Below are 25,419 nucleotides of genomic sequence, written 5' to 3'. Positions count from 1 at the left end.
TAATTGGATTTTTGAAAGAAAACAATACTGTCAATATACTATTAAAACAAATTAAAATGGTAAAAGTTATTGTACTTTAAGTAAAAATAAAAGAGCAAAAATATCAATCCCAGTTTTGGATTACTTTAATTAACAAAAAAAAATGCATATAGCAGAGGATAGTTTCAATCTGCCTACCTCTGGGTTATGGACCCAGCATGCTTCCATTACAGTACTCTGCTGCACATGTAAGTGCAAAAGATCCTGAAGCACTCACTCATCATGGGAAAGTACCAATGTGTTTCTTCATTGGTTGATGGAAGAAACATCTTACAAAAACTCTCCACATTATTGACTTTTTAAAATGTTTCTAGGAATCGTTCTAGATGAATGCTTATTAGCCTTTGTCAGTATGTACTTTTGCAAAGTGTCGCTGTGGCGCAATCAGTTAGTGTGTAAGGCTATTAACCAAAAGGTTGGTTGTTCAATCCCACCCAGGGACTTAATTGACCTTGTTATCAGATTTTGGTGATCTTTAAGTAGACAAGTCAAAATTTCAAACCCCCTGTTATGGTGTAGGGTACCTGGCCTTCTCTGATGTAATCAGAGTTAGATTTGATTCAGTGATTTTATAAAAATAATAATAATGCAATCTGTGCGAAGACTTCCTGATGGAGTCCCCACTCTCCTGGATGTAGGTCGTGTCTGCTGAGGAAGTCTGCTTCCCAGTTGTCCACTCCCGGAATGAACACTGCTGACAGTGCGCTTACATGATTCTCCGCCCAGCGAAGAATTCTGGTGGCTTCCGCCATCGCCACTCTGCTCCTTGTGCCGCCTTGGCGGTTTACATGAACTACTGCGGTGACGTTGTCTGACTGGATCAGAACTGGTTGGTCGCGAAGTAAGGTCTCCGCTTGACATAGGGCGTTGTATATGGCCCTTAGCTCCAGGATGTTGATGTGAAGACAAGTCTCCTGACTTGACCAAAGACCTTGGAAATTTCTTCCCTGTGTGGCTGCTCCCCAACCTCGGAGGCTCGCGTTCGTGGTCACCAGGATCCAGTCCTGAATGCCGAACCTGCGGCCCTCTAGAAGGTGAGCACTCTGCAGCCACCACAGGAGAGATACCCTGGCCCTGGGGGACAGGGTGATCAACTGATGAATCTGTAGATGTGACCCGGACCACTTGTCCAGTAGGTCCCATTGCAAGATCCTCGCATGGAACCTGCCGAAGGGAATGGCCTCGTATGATGCCACCATCATTCCCAGGACTCGAGTGCAGTGATGCACTGACACCTGTTTTGGTTTCAATAGGTTCCTGACCAGAGTCATGAGTTCCTGGGCCTTTTCTATCGGAAGATAAACCCTTTTCTGGTCCGTATCCAGAATAATGCCCAAGCAAAGTCAGACGAGTCGTAGGAACCAACTGCGACTTCGGGATATTGAGAATCCAGCCGTTTTGCTGTAACACCTTCAATGAAAGTTATACGCTGTTCAGCAACTGCTCTCTTGATCTCGCTTTTATGAGGAGATCGTTCAAGTACGGGATAATTGTGACACCTTGCTTTCGCAGGAGCACCATAATTTCCGTCATTACCTTGGTGAAAATTCTCGGAGAAAATTCTGGAGAGACCAAACGGCAACGTCTGAAATTGGTAATGACAATACTGTACCGCAAATCTTAGGTACGCCTGATGAGGTGGATAAATGAGTACATGAAGGTATGCATCCTTTATGTCCAGAGATATCATAAAATCCCCCCCTTCTAGGCTGGCGATGACCGCTCTTAGCGATTCCATCTTGAACTTGAACCTTTTCAAGTATAGGTTCAGGGATTTTAAATTTAATATGGGTCTGACCAAACCGTCCGGTTTTGGGACTACAAACAGGGTCGAATAATTTCCCTTTCCTTGTTGAAGCAGGGGAACCTTGACCACCACCTGTTGAAGATACAATTTGTGAATTGCATTTAACACTATCTCCCTTTCCTGGGGAGAAGATGGTAGGGCCGATTTGAAAAACCGGCGAGGAGGCACCTCTTCGAATTTCAGCTTGTAACCCTGAGAAACAATTTCTATTGCCTAGGGATCCACCTGCGAATGAACCCAGATGTGGCTGAAAACACGAAGACGTGCCCCCAACTGGGCGGACTCCTTTAGCGGAGCCCCAGCGTCATGCGGTGGATTTTGTAGAGGCCGGGGAGGACTTCTGTTCCTGGGAACTAGCTGTGTTGTGCAGCTTCTTCCCTCTGCCCTTACCTCTGGCAAGAAAGGACGCACCTCGTACTTTCTTGTTTCTCTGTGATCGAAAGGACTGCATTTGATAATGTGGTGCTTTCTTAGGCTGTGAGGGAATATAAGGCAAAAAATTTGATTTACCAGCTGTAGCTGTGGAGACAAGGTCCGAGAGACCTTCCCCAAACAATTCCTCACACCTGTAAGGTAAAACCTCCATATGCCTTTTTGAGTCGGCATCACCTGTCCATTGCCGGGTCCATAGGACTCGTCTAGCAGAAATCGACATAGCGTTTATTCTAGAACCCAGTAGACTAATGTCACTTTGAGCATCTCTCATATATAGGACAGCATCTTTTATATGCCCTATGGTCAATAACATAGCATCCTTATCTAGGGTCTCAATCTCTGCTGAGAGATGCACACCTACTTCTGTGAGTTGATAGGCTCTGCTTCTTAGGCTACTGTACAGCATTAGCTCCAGAGGGATCGGTACGCAGGTCTCACCCTCGCCGTCCGTCCCAGAGCCGCGCCGCCGTCCCCCTCGCAGAGCCGGAAGATAGAAGCCGGGTGAGTATGAGAAGAAAAGAAGACTTCAGAGGCGGCGGAAGACTTCATGATCTTCACTGAGGTAACGCACAGCAGTAAAGCTGTGCTCCATTGCTCCCATACACCTCACACACGGCAGTCAGTGTAAGGGTGAAGGGCGCAGGGGGGACGCCCTGGGCAGCAATATAGACCTCTCTTTGGCAAAATAAATATATATGCAGCTAGGCACTGTATATATATATAAGAGCCCCCGCCATTTTTTTATGGGGGGGGCTATTTGAGCGGGACAGAAGCCCGTCGCTGAGGGGGTGGGGCTTCTCCCTCAGCACTCCCCAGCGCCATTTTCTCCACAGCACCGCTGAGGGGAAGCTCCATGGACTCTCCCCTGCTTATACCACGGTAGAAAGAGGGTCTTAAAGAAGAGGGGGCACATAATTAGGCGCATATATATATGGAAATACAGCGCTACTGGGTAAACATAAAATGATTGTGTTTTTTTCCTGGGTCATATAGCGCTGGGGTGTGTGCTGGCATACTTTCTCTCTCTGTCTCTCCAAAGGGCCTTGTTGGGGAACTGTCCTCAGATAAGAGGATTCCCTGAGTGTATGGTGTGTCGGTACACGTGTGTCGACATGTCTGAGGTAGAAGGCTCTCCTAGAGAGGAGCAGGAGCAAATTAATGTGGTGTCTCCATCGACAACGCCGACACCTGACTGGATGGATATGTGGAATGTTTTAAGTGCTAATGTAAACTTATTACACAAGAGATTAGACAAAGCTGAAGCTAGGGAACAGTCAGGGAGTCAACCCATGCCTGTCCCTATGTCGCAGGGACCTTCGGGGTCTCAAAAGCGCCCACTATCCCAAATAGTTGACACAGATACCGACACAGATTCTGACTCCAGTGTCGACTACGATGATGCAAAGTTACAACCAAAATTGGCTAAATGTATTCGATATATGATTATTGCAATAAAAGATGTTTTGCACATCACAGAGTCCCCTGTCCCTGACACGAGGGTACACATGTATAAGGGAAAGAAACCTGAGATAACCTTTCCCCCCTCACATGAGTTGAACGAATTATGTGAAAAAGCTTGGGAATCTCCAGACAAAAAGCTGCAGATTCCCAAAAGGATTCTTATGGCGTATCCTTTCCCGCCAATGGACAGGATACGGTGGGAATCCTCCCCTAGGGTGGATAAAGCATTGACACGCTTATCCAAAAAGGTAGCGCTGCCATCCCAGGATACGGCTACCATCAGGGACCCTGCTGACCGCAAGCAGGAGGTTACCCTAAAGTCCATTTACACACATTCTGGTACCTTACTCAGACCGGCAATTGCGTCGGCCGAGGTTGTAGCGCGGTGGCAGCATGGACAGATACCTTATCAGCAGAGATTGAGACCCTAGATAAGGATGCTATGTTATTGACCATAGGGCATATAAAAGATGCTGTCCTATATATGAGAGATGCTCAAAGTGACATTAGTCTACTGGGTTCTAGAATAAACGCTATGTCGATTTCTGCTAGACGAGTCCTATGGACCCGGCAATGGACAGGTGATGCCGACTCAAAAAGGCATATGGAGGTTTTACCTTACAGGTGTGAGGAATTGTTTGGGGAAGGTCTCTCGGACCTTGTCTCCACAGCTACAGCTGGTAAATCAAATTTTTTGCCTTATATTCCCTCACAGCCTAAGAAAGCACCACATTATCAAATGCAGTCCTTTCGATCACAGAGAAACAAGAAAGTACGAGGTGCGTCCTTTCTTGCCAGAGGTAAGGGCAGAGGGAAGAAGCTGCACAACACAGCTAGTTCCCAGGAACAGAAGTCCTCCCCGGCCTCTACAAAATCCACCGCATGACGCTGGGGCTCCGCTAAAGGAGTCCGCCCAGTTGGGGGCACGTCTTCGTGTTTTCAGCCACATCTGGGTTCATTCGCAGGTGGATCCCTAGGCAATAGAAATTGTTTCTCAGGGTTACAAGCTGAAATTCGAAGAGGTGCCTCCTCGCCGGTTTTTCAAATCGGCCCTACCATCTTCTCCCCAGGAAAGGGAGATAGTGTTAAATGCAATTCACAAATTGTATCTTCAACAGGTGGTGGTCAAGGTTCCCCTGCTTCAACAAGGAAAGGGAAATTATTCGACCCTGTTTGTAGTCCCAAAACCGGACGGTTTGGTCAGACCCATATTAAATTTAAAATCCCTGAACCTATACTTGAAAAGGTTCAAGTTCAAGATGGAATCGCTAAGAGCGGTCATCGCCAGCCTAGAAGGGGGGGATTTTATGATATCTCTGGACATAAAGGATGCATACCTTCATGTACTCATTTATCCACCTCATCAGGCGTACCTAAGATTTGCGGTACAGTATTGTCATTACCAATTTCAGACGTTGCCGTTTGGTCTCTCCAGAATTTTCTCCGAGAATTTTCACCAAGGTAATGACGGAAATTATGGTGCTCCTGCGAAAGCAAGGTGTCACAATTATCCCGTACTTGAACGATCTCCTCATAAAAGCGAGATCAAGAGAGCAGTTGCTGAACAGCGTATAACTTTCATTGAAGGTGTTACAGCAAAACGGCTGGATTCTCAATATCCCGAAGTCGCAGTTGGTTCCTACGACTCGTCTGACTTTGCTTGGGCATTATTCTGGATACGGACCAGAAAAGGGTTTATCTTCCGATAGAAAAGGCCCAGGAACTCATGACTCTGGTCAGGAACCTATTGAAACCAAAACAGGTGTCAGTGCATCACTGCACTCGAGTCCTGGGAATGATGGTGGCATCATACGAGGCCATTCCCTTCGGCAGGTTCCATGCGAGGATCTTGCAATGGGACCTACTGGACAAGTGGTCCGGGTCACATCTACAGATTCATCAGTTGATCACCCTGTCCCCCAGGGCCAGGGTATCTCTCCTGTGGTGGCTGCAGAGTGCTCACCTTCTAGAGGGCCGCAGGTTCGGCATTCAGGACTGGATCCTGGTGACCACGAACGCGAGCCTCCGAGGTTGGGGAGCAGCCACACAGGGAAGAAATTTCCAAGGTCTTTGGTCAAGTCAGGAGACTTGTCTTCACATCAACATCCTGGAGCTAAGGGCCATATACAACGCCCTATGTCAAGCGGAGACCTTACTTCGCGACCAACCAGTTCTGATCCAGTCAGACAACGTCACCGCAGTAGTTCATGTAAACCGCCAAGGCGGCACAAGGAGCAGAGTGGCGATGGCGGAAGCCACCAGAATTCTTCGCTGGGCGGAGAATCATGTAAGCGCACTGTCAGCAGTGTTCATTCCGGGAGTGGACAACTGGGAAGCAGACTTCCTCAGCAGACACGACCTACATCCAGGAGAGTGGGGACTCCATCAGGAAGTCTTCGCACAGATTGCATTATTATTATTTTTATAAAATCACTGAATCAAATCTAACTCTGATTACATCAGAGAAGGCCAGGTACCCTACACCATAACAGGGGGTTTGAAATTTTGACTTGTCTACTTAAAGATCACCAAAATCTGATAACAAGGTCAATTAAGTCCCTGGGTGGGATTGAACCACCAACCTTTTGGTTAATAGCCTTACACACTAACTGATTGCGCCACAGCGACACTTTGCAAAAGTACATACTGACAAAGGCTAATAAGCATTCATCTAGAACGATTCCTAGAAACATTTTAAAAAGTCAATAATGTGGAGAGTTTTTGTAAGATGTTTCTTCCATCAACCAATGAAGAAACACATTGGTACTTTCCCATGATGAGTGAGTGCTTCAGGATCTTTTGCACTTACATGTGCAGCAGAGTACTGTAATGGAAGCATGCTGGGTCCATAACCCAGAGGTAGGCAGATTGAAACTATCCTCTGCTATATGCATTTTTTTTTGTTAATTAAAGTAATCCAAAACTGGGATTGATATTTTTGCTCTTTTATTTTTACTTAAAGTACAATAACTTTTACCATTTTAATTTGTTTTAATAGTATATTGACAGTATTGTTTTCTTTCAAAAATCCAATTAATTTTCTTTACCCGATTATTAAAATGGTAATTGACAAAAACAAACTACATTGTCACCAGAAGAGCAATACAAAATGTACAAGTGATATATTAAAATCATCTTTCCAGCTTGAATTTCAATGATGCATTGGGGCAACGATTTTGTGAGAAACATCTTCACCCTTAAATAAAGATTTTCTTAATTCCTTACCTGTGTGCTAATTAGATATCACCTTGTTTTCACATTAAACAGACTTCCACATGAGAAAACAGCAAATATGCAGTGGCGTTAATGTTTCCTGGTGTCAACCTGTATTATTTCCGTAGATATTGAAATGAGGATGCATCTTGCTGCCTTTCCAATGAAACAAGTTTAATTTAGTAATAGGTGAAAAACCATCCCTACAAAGATGTTAATCAGATACTTGGCTTTGTGGACACTTTTCAGAGAACAAATTTGTAATCATAAAAATAAAGCCAGAAAATGAAGAGCTGTTTAATCACTCAATTGGATTTTTCTGCCAGCATTTTTCTTTTTCTCTGCAACCCACTGCTAAATTGTGCTTCCTAGCTGTTTTTTTTATAAAATCACTTAATCAAATCTAACTCTGATTACATCAGAGAAGGCCAGGTACCCTATACCATAAGAGGGGGTTTGCAATTTTGACTTGTCTACTTAAATATCACCAAAATCTGATCACAAGGTCAATTACGTCCCTGGGTGGGATTGAACCACCAACCTTTTGATAAATAGCTGAACACACTAACCGATTGCGCCACAGAGACACTTTGCAAAAAGCACATACTGACAAAGACTAATAAGCATTCATCTAGAACGTTTCCTAGAAAAACTTTAAAAAGTCAATAATCTGGAGAGTTTTTGTAAGATGTTTCTTCCAGCAACCAATGAAGAAACACATTGGTACTTTCGCATGATGAGTGAGTGCTTCAGGATCTTTTGCACTTACATGTGCAGCAGAGTACTGCAATGGAAGCATGCTGGGCCCATAACCCAGAGGTAGGCAGATTGAAACTATCCTTTGCTATATGATTTTTTTTTTTGTTCATTAAAGTAATCCAAAACTGGGATTGATATTTTAGCTTTTATTTTTACTTAAAGTACAATAACTTTTACCATTTTAATTTGTTTTAATAGTATATTGACAGTATTGTTTTCTTTCAAAAATCCACTTAATTTTCTTTACCCTATTATTAAAATGGTAATTGACAAAAACAAACTACATTGTCACCATAAGAGCAATACAAAATGTACAAGTGATATATTAAAATCATCTTTCCAGCTTGAATTTCAATGATGCATTGGGGCAACGATTTTGTGAGAAACATCTTCACCCTTAAATAAAGATTTTCTTAATTCCTTACCTGTGTGCTAATTAGATATCACCTTGTTTTCACATTAAACAGACTTCCACATGAGAAAGCAGCAAGGATGCAGTGGCGTTAATGTTTCCTGGTGTCAACCTGTATTATTTCAGTAGATATTGAAATGAGGATGCATCTTGCTGCCTTTCCAATGAAGCAAGTTTAATTTAGTAATAGGTGAAAAACCATCCCTACAAATATGTTAATCAGATACTTGGCTTTGTGGACACTTTTCAGAGAACAAATTAGTTAGCATAAAAATAAAGCCAGAAAATGAAGAGCTGTTTAATCACTCAATTGGATTTTTCTGCCAGCATATTTCTTTTTCTCTGCAACCCACTGCCAAATTGAGCTTCCTAGCTGTTTTTATAAAATCACTGAATCAAATCTAACTCTGATTACATCAGAGAAGGCCAGGTACCCTACACCATAACAGGGGGTTTGAAATTTTGACTTGTCTACTTAAAGATCACCAAAATCTGATAACAAGGTCAATTAAGTCCCTGGGTGGGATTGAACAACCAACCTTTTGGTTAATAGCCTTACACACTAACTGATTGCGCCACAGCTACACTTTGCAAAAGTACATACTGACAAAGGCTAATAAGCATTCATCTAGAACGATTCCTAGAAACATTTTAAAAAGTCAATAATGTGGAGAGTTTTTGTAAGATGTTTCTTCCATCAACCAATGAAGAAACACATTGGTACTTTCCCATGATAAGTGAGTGCTTCAGGACCTCTTGCACTTACATGTGCAGCAGAGTACTGTAATGGAAGCATGCTGGGTCCATAACCCAGAGGTAGGCAGATTGAAACTATCCTCTGCTATATGCATTTTTTTTTGTTAATTAAAGTAATCCAAAACTGGGATTGATATTTTTGCTCTTTTATTTTTACTTAAAGTACAATAACTTTTACCATTTTAATTTAGTTTTAATAGTATATTGACAGTATTGTTTTCTTTCAAAAATCCACTTAATTTTCTTTACCCGATTATTAAAATGGTAATTGACAAAAACAAACTACATTGTCACCAGAAGAGCAATACAAAATGTACAAGTGATATATTAAAATCATCTTTCCAGCTTGAATTTCAATGATGCATTGGGGCAACGATTTTGTGAGAAACATCTTCACCCTTAAATAAAGATTTTCTTAATTCCTTACCTGTGTGCTAATTAGATATCACCTTGTTTTCACATTAAACAGACTTCCACATGCGAAAGCAGCAAGGATGCAGTGGCGTTAATGTTTCCTGGTGTCAACCTGTATTATTTCAGTAGACATTGAAATGAAGATGCATCTTGCTGCCTTTCCAATGAAGCAAGTTTAATTTAGTAATAGGTGAAAAACCATCCCTACAAAGGTGTTAATCAGAGACTTGGCTTTGTGGACACTTTTCAGAGAACAAATTTGTTAGTATAAAAATAAAGCCAGAAAATGAAGAGCTGTTTAATCACTCAATTGGATTTTTCTGCCAGCATATTTCTTTTTCTCTGCAACCCACTGCTAAATTGTTCTTCCTAGCTGTTTTTATAAAATCACTGAATCAAATCTAACTCTGATTACATTAGAGAAGGCCAGGTACCCTACACCATAACAGGGGGTTTGAAATTTTGACTTGTCTACTTAAAGATCACCAAAATCTGATAACAAGGTCAATTAAGTCCCTTGGTGGGATTGAACCACCAACCTTTTGGTTAATAGCCTTACACACTAACTGATTGCGCCACAGCGACACTTTTCAAAAGAACATACTGACAAAGGCTAATAAGCATTCATCTAGAACGATTCCTAGAAACATTTTAAAAAGTCAATAATGTGGAGAGTTTTTGTAAGATGTTTCTTCCATCAACCAATGAAGAAACACATTGGTACTTTCCCATGATGAGTGAGTGCTTCAGGATCTCTTGCACTTACATGTGCAGCAGAGTACTGTAATGGAAGCATGCTGGGTCCATAACCCAGAGGTAGGCAGATTGAAACTATCCTCTGCTATATGCATTTTTTTTGTTAATTAAAGTAATCCAAAACTGGGATTGATATTTTTGCTCTTTTATTTTTACTTAAAGTACAATAACTTTTACCATTTTAATTTGTTTTAATAGTATATTGACAGTATTGTTTTCTTTCAAAAATCCTATTAATTTTCTTTACCCGATTATTAAAATGGTAATTGACAAAAACAAACTACATTGTCACCAGAAGAGCAATACAAAATGTACAAGTGATATATTAAAATCATCTTTCCAGCTTGAATTTCAATGATGCATTGGGGCAACGATTTTGTGAGAAACATCTTCACCCTTAAATAAAGATGTTCTTAATTCCTTACCTGTGTGCTAATTAGATATCACCTTGTTTTCACATTAAACAGACTTCCACATGAGAAAACAGCAAAGATGCAGTGGCGTTAATGTTTCATGGTGTCAACCTGTATTATTTCCGTAGATATTGAAATGAGGATGCATCTTGCTGCCTTTCCAATGAAGCAAGTTTAATTTAGTAATAGGTGAAAAACCATCCCTACAAAGATGTTAATCAGATACTTGGCTTTGTGGACACTTTTCAGAGAACAAATTTGTTATCATAAAAATAAAGCCAGAAAATGAAGAGCTGTTTAATCACTCAATTGGATTTTTCTGCCAGCATTTTTCTTTTTCTCTGCAACCCACTGCTAAATTGTGCTTCCTAGCTGTTTTTTTATAAAATCACTTAATCAAATCTAACTCTGATTACATCAGAGAAGGCCAGGTACCCTACACCATAAGAGGGGGTTTGCAATTTTGACTTGTCTACTTAAATATTACCAAAATCTGATCACAAGGTCAATTACGTCCCTGGATGGGATTGAACCACCAACCTTTTGATTAATAGCTGAACACACTAACCGATTGCGCCACAGAGACACTTTGCGAAAAGTCCATACTGACAAAGACTAATAAGCATTCATCTAGAACGTTTCCTAGAAAAACTTTAAAAAGTCAATAATCTGGAGAGTTTTTGTAAGATGTTTCTTCCAGCAACCAATGAAGAAACACATTGGTACTTTCGCATGATGAGTGAGTGCTTCAGGATCTCTTGCACTTACATGTGCAGCAGAGTACTGCAATGGAAGCATGCTGGGCCCATAACCCAGAGGTAGGCAGATTGAAACTATCCTTTGCTATATGCATTTTTTTTTTGTTCATTAAAGTAATCCAAAACTGGGATTGATATTTTAGCTTTTATTTTTACTTAAAGTACAATAACTTTTACCATTTTAATTTGTTTTAATAGTATATTGACAGTATTGTTTTCTTTCAAAAATCCAATTAATTTTCTTTACCCGATTATTAAAATGGTAATTGACAAAAACAAACTACATTGTCACCAGAAGAGCAATACAAAATGTACAAGGGATATATTAAAATCATCTTTCCAGCTTGAATTTCAATGATGCATTGGGGCAACGATTTTGTGAGAAACATCTTCACCCTTAAATAAAGATTTTCTTAATTCCTTACCTGTGTGCTAATTAGATATCACCTTGTTTTCACATTAAACAGACTTCAACATGAGAAAGCAGCAAGGATGCAGTGGCGTTAATGTTTCCTGGTGTCAACCTGTATTATTTCAGTAGATATTGAAATGAGGATGCATCTTGCTGCCTTTCCAATGAAGCAAGTTTAATTTAGTAATAGGTGAAAAACCATCCCTACAAATATGTTAATCAGATACTTGGCTTTGTGGACACTTTTCAGAGAACAAATTCGTTAGCATAAAAATAAAGCCAGAAAATGAAGAGCTGTTTAATCACTCAATTGGATTTTTCTGCCAGCATATTTCTTTTTCTCTGCAACCCACTGCTAAATTGTGCTTCCTAGCTGTTTTTTTTATAAAATCACTTATTCAAATCTAACTCTGATTACATCAGAGTAGGCCAGGTACCCTACACCATAAGAAGGGGGTTTGAAATTTTGACTTGTCTACTTAAAGATCACCAAAATCTGATAACAAGGTCAATTACATCCCTGTGTGGGATTGAACCACCAACCCTTTGATTAATAACCAAACACACTAACAGATTGCGCCACAGAGACACTTTACAAACGTACATACTGACAAAGGCTAATAAGCATTCATCTAGAACGTTTCCTAGAAAAACTTTAAAAAGTCAATAATCTGGAGAGTTTTTGTAAGATGTTTCTTCCATCAACCAACGAAGAAACACATTGGTACTTTCCCATGATGAGTGAGTGCTTCAGGAGCTCTTGCACTTACATGTGCAGCAGAGTACTGCAATGGAAAAATGCTGGGCCCATAACCCAGAGGTAGGCAGATTGAAACTATCCTCTGCTATATGCATTTTTTTTTGTTAATTAAAGTAATCCAAAACTGGGATTGATATTTTTGCTCTTTTATTTTTACTTAAAGTACAATAACTTTTACCATTTTAATTTGTTTTAATAGTATATTGACAGTATTGTTTTCTTTCAAAAATCCACTTAATTTTCTTTACCCTATTATTAAAATGGTAATTGACAAAAACAAACTACATTGTCACCAGAAGAGCAATACAAAATGTACAAGTGATATATTAAAATCATCTTTCCAGCTTGAATTTCAATGATGCATTGGGGCAACGATTTTGTGAGAAACACCTTCACCCTTAAATAAAGATTTTCTTAATTCCTTACCTGTGTGCTAATTAGATATCACCTTGTTTTCACATTAAACAGACTTTCACATGCGAAAACAGCAAATATGCAGTGGCGTTAATGTTTCCTGGTGTCAACCTGTATTATTTCCGTAGATATTGAAATGAGGATGCATCTTGCTGCCTTTCCAATGAAGCAAGTTTAATTTAGTAATAGGTGAAAAACCATCCCTACAAAGATGTTAATCAGATACTTGGCTTTGTGGACACTTTTCAGAGAACAAATTTGTAATCATAAAAATAAAGCCAGAAAATGAAGAGCTGTTTAATCACTCAATTGGATTTTTCTGCCAGCATTTTTCTTTTTCTCTGCAACCCACTGCTAAATTGTGCTTCCTAGCTGTTTTTTTATAAAATCACTTAATCAAATCTAACTCTGATTACATCAGAGAAGGCCAGGTACCCTATACCATAAGAGGGGGTTTGCAATTTTGACTTGTCTACTTAAATATCACCAAAATCTGATCACAAGGTCAATTACGTCCCTGGGTGGGATTGAACCACCAACCTTTTGATAAATAGCTGAACACACTAACCGATTGCGCCACAGAGACACTTTGCAAAAAGCACATACTGACAAAGACTAATAAGCATTCATCTAGAACGTTTCCTAGAAAAACTTTAAAAAGTCAATAATCTGGAGAGTTTTTGTAAGATGTTTCTTCCAGCAACCAATGAAGAAACACATTGGTACTTTCGCATGATGAGTGAGTGCTTCAGGATCTCTTGCACTTACATGTGCAGCAGAGTACTGCAATGGAAGCATGCTGGGCCCATAACCCAGAGGTAGGCAGATTGAAACTATCCTTTGCTATATGAATTTTTTTTTTGTTCATTAAAGTAATCCAAAACTGGGATTGATATTTTAGCTTTTATTTTTACTTAAAGTACAATAACTTTTACCATTTTAATTTGTTTTAATAGTATATTGACAGTATTGTTTTCTTTCAAAAATCCACTTAATTTTCTTTACCCTATTATTAAAATGGTAATTGACAAAAACAAACTACATTGTCACCATAAGAGCAATACAAAATGTACAAGTGATATATTAAAATCATCTTTCCAGCTTGAATTTCAATGATGCATTGGGGCAACGATTTTGTGAGAAACATCTTCACCCTTAAATAAAGATTTTCTTAATTCCTTACCTGTGTGCTAATTAGATATCACCTTGTTTTCACATTAAACAGACTTCCACATGAGAAAGCAGCAAGGATGCAGTGGCGTTAATGTTTCCTGGTGTCAACCTGTATTATTTCAGTAGATATTGAAATGAGGATGCATCTTGCTGCCTTTCCAATGAAGCAAGTTTAATTTAGTAATAGGTGAAAAACCATCCCTACAAATATGTTAATCAGATACTTGGCTTTGTGGACACTTTTCAGAGAACAAATTAGTTAGCATAAAAATAAAGCCAGAAAATGAAGAGCTGTTTAATCACTCAATTGGATTTTTCTGCCAGCATATTTCTTTTTCTCTGCAACCCACTGCCAAATTGTGCTTCCTAGCTGTTTTTATAAAATCACTGAATCAAATCTAACTCTGATTACATCAGAGAAGGCCAGGTACCCTACACCATAACAGGGGGTTTGAAATTTTGACTTGTCTACTTAAAGATCACCAAAATCTGATAACAAGGTCAATTAAGTCCCTGGGTGGGATTGAATAACCAACCTTTTGGTTAATAGCCTTACACACTAACTGATTGCGCCACAGCTACACTTTGCAAAAGTACATACTGACAAAGGCTAATAAGCATTCATCTAGAACGATTCCTAGAAACATTTTAAAAAGTCAATAATGTGGAGAGTTTTTGTAAGATGTTTCTTCCATCAACCAATGAAGAAACACATTGGTACTTTCCCATGATAAGTGAGTGCTTCAGGACCTCTTGCACTTACATGTGCAGCAGAGTACTGTAATGGAAGCATGCTGGGTCCATAACCCAGAGGTAGGCAGATTGAAACTATCCTCTGCTATATGCATTTTTTTTTGTTAATTAAAGTAATCCAAAACTGGGATTGATATTTTTGCTCTTTTATTTTTACTTAAAGTACAATAACTTTTACCATTTTAATTTGTTTTAATAGTATATTGACAGTATTGTTTTCTTTCAAAAATCCACTTAATTTTCTTTACCCGATTATTAAAATGGTAATTGACAAAAACAAACTACATTGTCACCAGAAGAGCAATACAAAATGTACAAGTGATATATTAAAATCATCTTTCCAGCTTGAATTTCAATGATGCATTGGGGCAACGATTTTGTGAGAAACATCTTCACCCTTAAATAAAGATTTTCTTAATTCCTTACCTGTGTGCTAATTAGATATCACCTTGTTTTCATATTAAACAGACTTCCACATGCGAAAGCAGCAAGGATGCAGTGGCGTTAATGTTTCCTGGTGTCAACCTGTATTATTTCAGTAGACATTGAAATGAAGATGCATCTTGCTGCCTTTCCAATGAAGCAAGTTTAATTTAGTAATAGGTGAAAAACCATCCCTACAAAGGTGTTAATCAGAGACTTGGCTTTGTGGACACTTTTCAGAGAACAAATTTGTTAGTATAAAAATAAAGCCAGAAAATGAAGAGCTGTTTAATCACTCAATTGGATTTTTCTGCCAGCATATTTCTTTTTCTCTGCAACCCACTGCTAAATTGTTCTTCCTAGCTGTTTTTATAAAATCACTGAATCAAATCTAACTCTGATTACATTAGAGAAGGCCAGGTACCCTACACCATAATAGGGGGTTTGAAATTTTGACTTGTCTACTTAAAGATCACCAAAATCTGATAACAAGGTCAATTAAGTCCCTTGGTGGGATTGAATCACCAACCTTTTGGTTAATAGCCTTACACACTAACTGATTGCGCCACAGCGACACTTTGCAAAAGAATATACTGACAAAGGCTAATAAGCATTCATCTAGAACGATTCCTAGAAACATTTTAAAAAGTCAATAATGTGGAGAGTTTTTGTAAGATGTTTCTTCCATCAACCAATGAAGAAACACATTGGTACTTTCCCATGATGAGTGAGTGCTTCAGGATCTCTTGCACTTACATGTGCAGCAGAGTACTGTAATGGAAGCATGCTGGGTCCATAACCCAGAGGTAGGCAGATTGAAACTATCCTCTGCTATATGCATTTTTTTTTGTTAATTAAAGTAATCCAAAACTGGGATTGATATTTTTGCTCTTTTATTTTTACTTAAAGTACAATAACTTTTACCATTTTAATTTGTTTTAATAGTATATTGACAGTATTGTTTTCTTTCAAAAATCCTATTAATTTTCTTTACCCGATTATTAAAATGGTAATTGACAAAAACAAACTACATTGTCACCAGAAGAGCAATACAAAATGTACAAGTGATATATTAAAATCATCTTTCCAGCTTGAATTTCAATGATGCATTGGGGCAACGATTTTGTGAGAAACATCTTCACCCTTAAATAAAGATGTTCTTAATTCCTTACCTGTGTGCTAATTAGATATCACCTTGTTTTCACATTAAACAGACTTCCACATGAGAAAACAGCAAAGATGCAGTGGCGTTAATGTTTCCTGGTGTCAACCTGTATTATTTCCGTAGATATTGAAATGAGGATGCATCTTGCTGCCTTTCCAATGAAGCAAGTTTAATTTAGTAATAGGTGAAAAACCATCCCTACAAAGATGTTAATCAGATACTTGGCTTTGTGGACACTTTTCAGAGAACAAATTTGTTATCATAAAAATAAAGCCAGAAAATGAAGAGCTGTTTAATCACTCAATTGGATTTTTCTGCCAGCATTTTTCTTTTTCTCTGCAACCCACTGCTAAATTGTGCTTCCTAGCTGTTTTTTTATAAAATCACTTAATGAAATCTAACTCTGATTACATCAGAGAAGGCCAGGTACCCTACACCATAAGAGGGGGTTTGCAATTTTGACTTGTCTACTTAAATATTACCAAAATCTGATCACAAGGTCAATTACGTCCCTGGATGGGATTGAACCACCAACCTTTTGATTAATAGCTGAACACACTAACCGATTGCGCCACAGAGACACTTTGCGAAAAGTACATACTGACAAAGACTAATAAGCATTCATCTAGAACGTTTCCTAGAAAAACTTTAAAAAGTCAATAATCTGGAGAGTTTTTGTAAGATGTTTCTTCCAGCAACCAATGAAGAAACACATTGGTACTTTCGCATGATGAGTGAGTGCTTCAGGATCTCTTGCACTTACATGTGCAGCAGAGTACTGCAATGGAAGCATGCTGGGCCCATAACCCAGAGGTAGGCAGATTGAAACTATCCTTTGCTATATGCATTTTTTTTTTGTTCATTAAAGTAATCCAAAACTGGGATTGATATTTTAGCTTTTATTTTTACTTAAAGTACAATAACTTTTACCATTTTAATTTGTTTTAATAGTATATTGACAGTATTGTTTTCTTTCAAAAATCCAATTAATTTTCTTTACCCGATTATTAAAATGGTAATTGACAAAAACAAACTACATTGTCACCAGAAGAGCAATACAAAATGTACAAGTGATATATTAAAATCATCTTTCCAGCTTGAATTTCAATGATGCATTGGGGCAACGATTTTGTGAGAAACATCTTCACCCTTAAATAAAGATTTTCTTAATTCCTTACCTGTGTGCTAATTAGATATCACCTTGTTTTCACATTAAACAGACTTCCACATGAGAAAGCAGCAATGATGCAGTGGCGTTAATGTTTCCTGGTGTCAACCTGTATTATTTCAGTAGATATTGAAATGAGGATGCATCTTGCTGCCTTTCCAATGAAGCAAGTTTAATTTAGTAATAGGTGAAAAACCATCCCTACAAATATGTTAATCAGATACTTGGCTTTGTGGACACTTTTCAGAGAACAAATTCGTTAGCATAAAAATAAAGCCAGAAAATGAAGAGCTGTTTAATCACTCAATTGGATTTTTCTGCCAGCATATTTCTTTTTCTCTGCAACCCACTGCTAAATTGTGCTTCCTAGCTGTTTTTTTTATAAAATCACTTATTCAAATCTAACTCTGATTACATCAGAGTAGGCCAGGTACCCTACACCATAAGAAGGGGGTTTGAAATTTTGACTTGTCTACTTAAAGATCACCAAAATCTGATAACAAGGTCAATTACATCCCTGGGTGGGATTGAACCACCAACCCTCTGATTAATAACCAAACACACTAACAGATTGCGCCACAGAGACACTTTACAAACGTACATACTGACAAAGGCTAATAAGCATTCATCTAGAACGTTTCCTAGAAAAACTTTAAAAAGTCAATAATCTGGAGAGTTTTTGTAAGATGTTTCTTCCATCAACCAACGAAGAAACACATTGGTACTTTCCCATGATGAGTGAGTGCTTCAGGATCTCTTGCACTTACATGTGCAGCAGAGTACTGCAATGGAAAAATGCTGGGCCCATAACCCAGAGGTAGGCAGATTGAAACTATCCTCTGCTATATGCATTTTTTTTTGTTAATTAAAGTAATCCAAAACTGGGATTGATATTTTTGCTCTTTTATTTTTACTTAAAGTACAATAACTTTTACCATTTTAATTTGTTTTAATAGTATATTGACAGTATTGTTTTCTTTCAAAAATCCACTTAATTTTCTTTACCCTATTATTAAAATGGTAATTGACAAAAACAAACGACATTGTCACCAGAAGAGCAATACAAAATGTACAAGTGATATATTAAAATCATCTTTCCAGCTTGAATTTCAATGATGCATTGGGGCAACGATTTTGTGAGAAACACCTTCACCCTTAAATAAAGATTTTCTTAATTCCTTACCTGTGTGCTAATTAGATATCACCTTGTTTTCACATTAAACAGACTTCCACATGCGAAAGCAGCAAGGATGCAGTGGCGTTAATGTTTCCTGGTGTCAACCTGTATTATTTCAGTAGACATTGAAATGAGGATGCATCTTGCTGCCTTTCCAATGAAGCAAGTTTAATTTAGTAATAGGTGAAAAACCATCCCTACAAAGGTGTTAATCAGAGACTTGGCTTTGTGGACACTTTTCAGAGAACAAATTTGTTAGCATAAAAATAAAGCCAGAAAATGAAGAGCTGTTTAATCACTCAATTGGATTTTTTTGCCAGCATATTTCTTTTTCTCTGCAACCCACTGCTAAATTGTGCTTCCTAGCTGTTTTTATAAAATCACTGAATCAAATCTAACTCTGATTACATCAGAGAAGGCCAGGTACCCTACACCATAACAGGGGGTTTGAAATTTTGACTTGTCTACTTAAAGATCACCAAAATCTGATAACAAGGTCAATTACGTCCCTGGGTGGGATTGAACCACCAACCTTTTGGTTAATAACCATACACACTAACTGATTGCGCCACAGCGACACTTTGCAAAAGTACATACTGACAAAGGCTAATAAGCATATATCTAGAACGTTTCCTAGAAACATTTTAAAAAGTCAATAATGTGGAGAGTTTTTGTAAGATGTTTCTTCCATCAACCAATGAAGAAACACATTGGTACTTTCCCATGATAAGTGAGTGCTTCAGGACCTCTTGCACTTACATGTGCAGCAGAGTACTGTAATGGAAGCATGCTGGGTCCATAACCCAGAGGTAGGCAGATTGAAACTATCCTTTGCTATATGCATTTTTTTTTGTTAATTAAAGTAATCCAAAACTGGGATTGATATTTTTGCTCTTTTATTTTTACTTAAAGTACAATAACTTTTACCATTTTAATTTGTTTTAATAGTATATTGACAGTATTGTTTTCTTTCAAAAATTCACTTAATTTTCTTTTCTGTGTGCTAATTAGATATCACCTTGTTTTCACATTAAATAGACTACCACATGAGAAAGCAGCAAGGATGCAGTGGCGTTAATGTTTCCTGGTGGTAGTGGGGGACTGTGTTTGTGCTTTCCTCTGGTCAGCTCTGGTAAAAGTCAGATTTCTTTGTCTCAGATCTTCCTCTAGCCTTGTTCTTCTTTCGAGAGTTCCCTTGTGCTGCCTCAGTTGGATCTCCTTCACTTGACAGGGGCGTACCCGAGCAGCGACCCTCCCCAGCACTAGCCCAACTCCTACTTACCTGCCAGGTGAGATACTATGATCATGAAGGTGCTTCTCCCAGGGCAAGGCTCACCCATTGCACTCTGGGTGTGCTGCTCCTGCGATTTCCCCAAATGTGGGAAACTTGACTGCATAATTTGTGTTTCCCCTGGTCGGCTCTCGTATAATTCAGATCTCTTTGTCTCAGGTCTCTCTCCAGCCTAGTTTGCTGTCTGTTTCCACTTCTCTTTTCTTAAACCGCTCCCTTCTATGCCCTTGCGCACCTTAATTAAATCTAACTCTGATTACGTCAGAGAAGGCCAGGTACCCTACACCATAAGAGGGGGTTTGAAATTTTGACTTGTCTACTTAAAGATCACCAAAATCTGATCACAAGGTCAATTACATCACTGGGTGGGAACCTTTTGGTTAATAGCCCATGTAAGTGCAAGAGATCCTGAAGCACTCACTCATCATGGGAAAGTACCAATGTGTTTCTTACAAAAATTCTCCAGATTATTGACTTTTTAAAGTTTTTCTAGGAAACGTTCTAGATGAATGCTTATTAGCCTTTGTCAGTATGTACTTTCGCAAAGTGTCGCTATGGCGCAATCAGTTAGTGTGTATGGCTATTAACCTAAAGGTTGGTGATTCAATCCCACCCAGGGACGTAATTGACCTTGTTATCAGATTTTGGTGATCTTTAAGTAGACAAGTCAAAATTTCAAACCCCCTCTTATGGTGTAGGGTACCCGGCCTTCTCTGATGTAATCAGAGTTAGATTTGATTAAGTGATTTTATAAAAAACAGCTAGGAAGCACAATTTAGCAGTGGGTTGCAGAGAAAAAAAATTATGCTGGCAGAAAAGTCCAATTGAGTGATTAAACAGCTCTTCATTTTCTGATTTTATGTTTATGCTAACAAATTTGCTCTCTGAAAAGTGTCCACAAAGCCAAGTCTCTGATTAACACCTTTAGTAGGAATGGTTTTTCACCTATTACTGAATTAAACTTGCTTCATTGGAAAGGCAGCAAGATGCATCCTCATTTCAATGTCTACTGAAATAATACAGGTTGACACCAGGAAACATAAACGTCACTGCATCCTTGCTGCTTCCTCAAGGGGAAGTCTGTTTAATGTGAAAACAAGGTGATATCTAATCAGCACACAGGTAAGGAATTAAGAAAATCTTTCTTTATGGGTGAAGATGTTTCTCACAAAATTGTTGCACCAAGGCATCATTGAAATTAAAGCTGGAAAGATGATTTTAATATATCACTTGTATATTTTGTACTGCTCTTCTGGTGACAATGTAGTTTGTTTTTGTCAATTACCATTTTAATAATAGGGTAAAGAAAATTAAGTGGATTTTTGAAAGAAAACAATACTGTCAATATACTATTAAAACAAATTAAAATGGTAAAAGTTATTGTACTTTAAGTAAAAATAAAAGAGCAAAAATATCAATCCCAGTTTTGGATTACTTTAATTAACAAAAAACAATGCATATAGCAGAGGATAGTTTCAATCTGCCTACCTCTGGGTTATGGACCCAGCATGCTTCCATTACAGTACTCTGCTGCACATGTAAGTGCAAGAGATCCTGAAGCACTCACTCATCATGGGAAAGTACCAATGTGTTTCTTCATTGGTTGATGGAAGAAACATCTTACAAAAACTCTCCAGATTATTGACTTTTTAAAGTTTTTCTAGGAAACGTTCTAGATGAATGCTTATTAGCCTTTGTCAGTATGTACTTTCGCAAAGTGTCTCTGAGGCACAAACAGTTAGCGTGTTCAGTTGTTAACCAAAAGGTTGGTGGTTCAATCCCACCTAGGGACGTAATTGACCTTGTTATCAGATTTTGGTGATCTTTAAGTAGACAAGTAAAAATTTCAAACCACCTCTTATGGTGTAGGGTACCTGGCCTTCTCTGATGTAATCAGAGTTAGATTTGATTAAGTGATTTTATAAAAAAAACAGCCACAAAGCACAATTTAGCAGTGGGTTGCAGAGAAAAAGAAATATGCTGGCAGAAAAATCCAATTGAGTGATTAAACAGCTCTTCAGTTTCTGGCTTTATTTTTATGCTAACAAATTTGTGCTCTGAAAAGTGTCCACAAAGCCAAGTATCTGATTATCACCTTTGTAGGGATGGTTTTTCACCTATTATTAAATTAAACTTGCTTCATTGGAAAGGCAGCAAGTGATGTCATCCAAGCAGTGGGTCAAGGTTGGCTTCAAACCTCGTCTGCTTATGAAAAGAGAAAAGGGGTATGCAGGGCATGGCGGCCTTTTGCGGTGCTTGGATGACCCCTAGTTCGCATTAAATAATGCAGTCGAGTTTCCCACATTTGGGGAAATCACAGGGGTCAGCATACCCAGAATGCAATGAATGAACCGCACCCTGGGAGAACAGTCTTCATGACCATGGTATCTCCTATGCAAAATAAGTATGATTTGGGATAGGGCTGGGGAGGGCCGCTGCTCAGGCACATCTCTGTCAAGTAAAGGAGATTCAACTGAGGCAGCACAAGGGAACTCTCATCTGGGGACAACAACTGCAGGGAGAACACATATTTTCAGATGAACATGGGAGGGCAGAAGGCTGCCTAATACTGAAGCACCCCCAAACAACAAACCAAATGCAACAACTAGTGCAAGCATTCCTGGGGGAAGGCCTGCAGCAGATGGATTTGCATATGGCGATGTCATCCAAGCAGTGGGTCAAAGTTGGCTTCAACCCTCGTCTGCATATGAAAAGAGAAAAGGGGCGTGCAGGGCATGGCGGCCTTTTGCGGCACTTGGATGACCCCTAGTTCGCATTAAACACCTCCACCCTCCGTCGGTGTGGGGCTCATGTTGGCTATGCCCCAGCCCCTGAAGGATTCAAGCTGATTTCTTGCAGCAGCTGGGCACTGTAACAGCTCCAGAGCTGCTCTGTAATGCAAGTAAAAGGGTGTGGGCCCTGCAGCACTACCTGTAGTTCGCATTGTGCGAGACCCCTAGTTCGCATTAAACACCCCCACCCTCCTTCGGTGTGGGGCTCATGTTGGCCATGCCCCAGCCCCTGAAGCATTCACGCTGATTTCTTGCAGCAGCTGGGCACTGTAACAGCTCAAGAGCTGCTCTGTAAGGCAAGTAAAAGGGTGTGGGCCCTGCAGCACTACCTGTAGTTTGCATTGTGCATTGGAAGGCACAAAGTAAGCAGACGGGAGGAGAAGTCAGGATAGTGCACAAGGGTATAGACAGGAGGGGCTCAAGAAAAAAGAAGTGGAAACAGACAGCAAACTAGGCTTCCAATGCACAATGCAAACTACAGGTAGTGCTGCAGGGCCCACACCCTTTTACTTGCCTTACAGAGCAGCTCTGGAGCTGTTTAATCACTCAATTGGATTTTTCTGCCAGCATAATTTTTCTCTTACGTCCTAGAGGATGCTGGGGACTCCGTAAGGACCATGGGGGATAGACGGGCTCCGCAGGAGACATGGGCACTTTAAGAAAGACTTTAGATCTGGGTGTGCACTGGCTCCTCCCTCTATGCCCCTCCTCCAGACCTCAGTTTACTACTGTGCCCAGAGGAGACTGGGTGCTTTTCAGGGAGCTCTCCTGAGTTTCCTGACAGAAAGTATATTTGTTAGATTTTTTTATTTTCAGGGAGCCTGCTGGCAACAGACTCCCTGCATCGAGGGGCGGAGGGGAGAGATGCACACCTACTTCTGTGAGTTGATAGGCTCTGCTTCTTAGGCTACTGTACAGCATTAGCTCCAGAGGGATCGGTACGCAGGTCTCACCCTCGCCGTCCGTCCCAGAGCCGCGCCGCCGTCCCCCTCGCAGAGCCGGAAGATAGAAGCCGGGTGAGTATGAGAAGAAAAGAAGACTTCAGAGGCGGCGGAAGACTTCATGATCTTCACTGAGGTAACGCACAGCAGTAAAGCTGTGCTCCATTGCTCCCATACACCTCACACACGGCAGTCAGTGTAAGGGTGAAGGGCGCAGGGGGGACGCCCTGGGCAGCAATATAGACCTCTCTTTGGCAAAATAAATATATATGCAGCTAGGCACTGTATATATATATAAGAGCCCCCGCCATTTTTTTACTATATTTGAGCGGGACAGAAGCCCGTCGCTGAGGGGGTGGGGCTTCTCCCTCAGCACTCACCAGCGCCATTTTCTCCACAGCACCGCTGAGGGGAAGCTCCATGGACTCTCCCCTGCTTATACCACGGTAAAAAGAGGGTCTTAAAGAAGAGAGGGCACATAATTAGGCGCATATATATATGGAAATACAGCGCTACTGGGTAAACATAAAATGATTGTGTTTTTTTCCTGGGTCATATAGCGCTGGGGTGTGTGCTGGCATACTTTCTCTCTCTGTCTCTCCAAAGGGCCTTGTTGGGGAACTGTCCTCAGATAAGAGGATTCCCTGAGTGTATGGTGTGTCGGTACACGTGTGTCGACATGTCTGAGGTAGAAGGCTCTCCTAGAGAGGAGCAGGAGCAAATTAATGTGGTGTCTCCATCGACAACGCCGACACCTGACTGGATGGATATGTGGAATGTTTTAAGTGCTAATGTAAACTTATTACACAAGAGATTAGACAAAGCTGAAGCTAGGGAACAGTCAGGGAGTCAACCCATGCCTGTCCCTATGTCGCAGGGACCTTCGGGGTCTCAAAAGCGCCCACTATCCCAAATAGTTGACACAGATACCGACACGGATTCTGACTCCAGTGTCGACTACGATGATGCAAAGTTACAACCAAAATTGGCTAAATGTATTCGATATATGATTATTGCAATAAAAGATGTTTTGCACATCACAGAGTCCCCTGTCCCTGACACGAGGGTACACATGTATAAGGGAAAGAAACCTGAGATAACCTTTCCCCCCTCACATGAGTTGAACGAATTATGTGAAAAAGCTTGGGAATCTCCAGACAAAAAGCTGCAGATTCCCAAAAGGATTCTTATGGCGTATCCTTTCCCGCCAATGGACAGGATACGGTGGGAATCCTCCCCTAGGGTGGATAAAGCATTGACACGCTTATCCAAAAAGGTAGCGCTGCCATCCCAGGATACGGCTACCATCAGGGACCCTGCTGACCGCAAGCAGGAGGTTACCCTAAAGTCCATTTACACACATTCTGGTACCTTACTCAGACCGGCAATTGCGTCGGCCGAGGTTGTAGCGCGGTGGCAGCATGGACAGATACCTTATCAGCAGAGATTGAGACCCTAGATAAGGATGCTATGTTATTGACCATAGGGCATATAAAAGATGCTGTCCTATATATGAGAGATGCTCAAAGTGACATTAGTCTACTGGGTTCTAGAATAAACGCTATGTCGATTTCTGCTAGACGAGTCCTATGGACCCGGCAATGGACAGGTGATGCCGACTCAAAAAGGCATATGGAGGTTTTACCTTACAGGGGTGAGGAATTGTTTGGGGAAGGTCTCTCGGACCTTGTCTCCACAGCTACAGCTGGTAAATCAAATTTTTTGCC

The 25,419-nt window shown here is 40.0% G+C and overlaps 1 non-coding gene and 1 pseudogene across 1 annotated transcript; one reads left to right on the top strand and one right to left on the bottom strand.

Moving 5' to 3' along the window:
* Positions 1-19,942: 19,942 nt before the first annotated feature.
* LOC134995125 (U1 spliceosomal RNA) lies at positions 19,943-20,105 on the top strand. The gene has a single exon (XR_010197999.1). It is a non-coding gene; the product is annotated as a U1 spliceosomal RNA (small nuclear RNA).
* A 2,083-nt stretch (positions 20,106-22,188) lies between these two features.
* LOC134995133 (U1 spliceosomal RNA) lies at positions 22,189-22,367 on the bottom strand (annotated as a pseudogene).
* Between the last annotated feature and the right edge of the window lie 3,052 nt (positions 22,368-25,419).

This window comes from Pseudophryne corroboree, unplaced genomic scaffold, assembly GCF_028390025.1.
Source record: "Pseudophryne corroboree isolate aPseCor3 unplaced genomic scaffold, aPseCor3.hap2 scaffold_1374, whole genome shotgun sequence".
In the NCBI taxonomy this organism is placed as follows: Eukaryota; Metazoa; Chordata; class Amphibia; order Anura; family Myobatrachidae; genus Pseudophryne; species Pseudophryne corroboree.
Note: the sequence above shows the minus strand (reverse complement) of the source record. Positions and strands in the feature narration are given on the sequence as shown.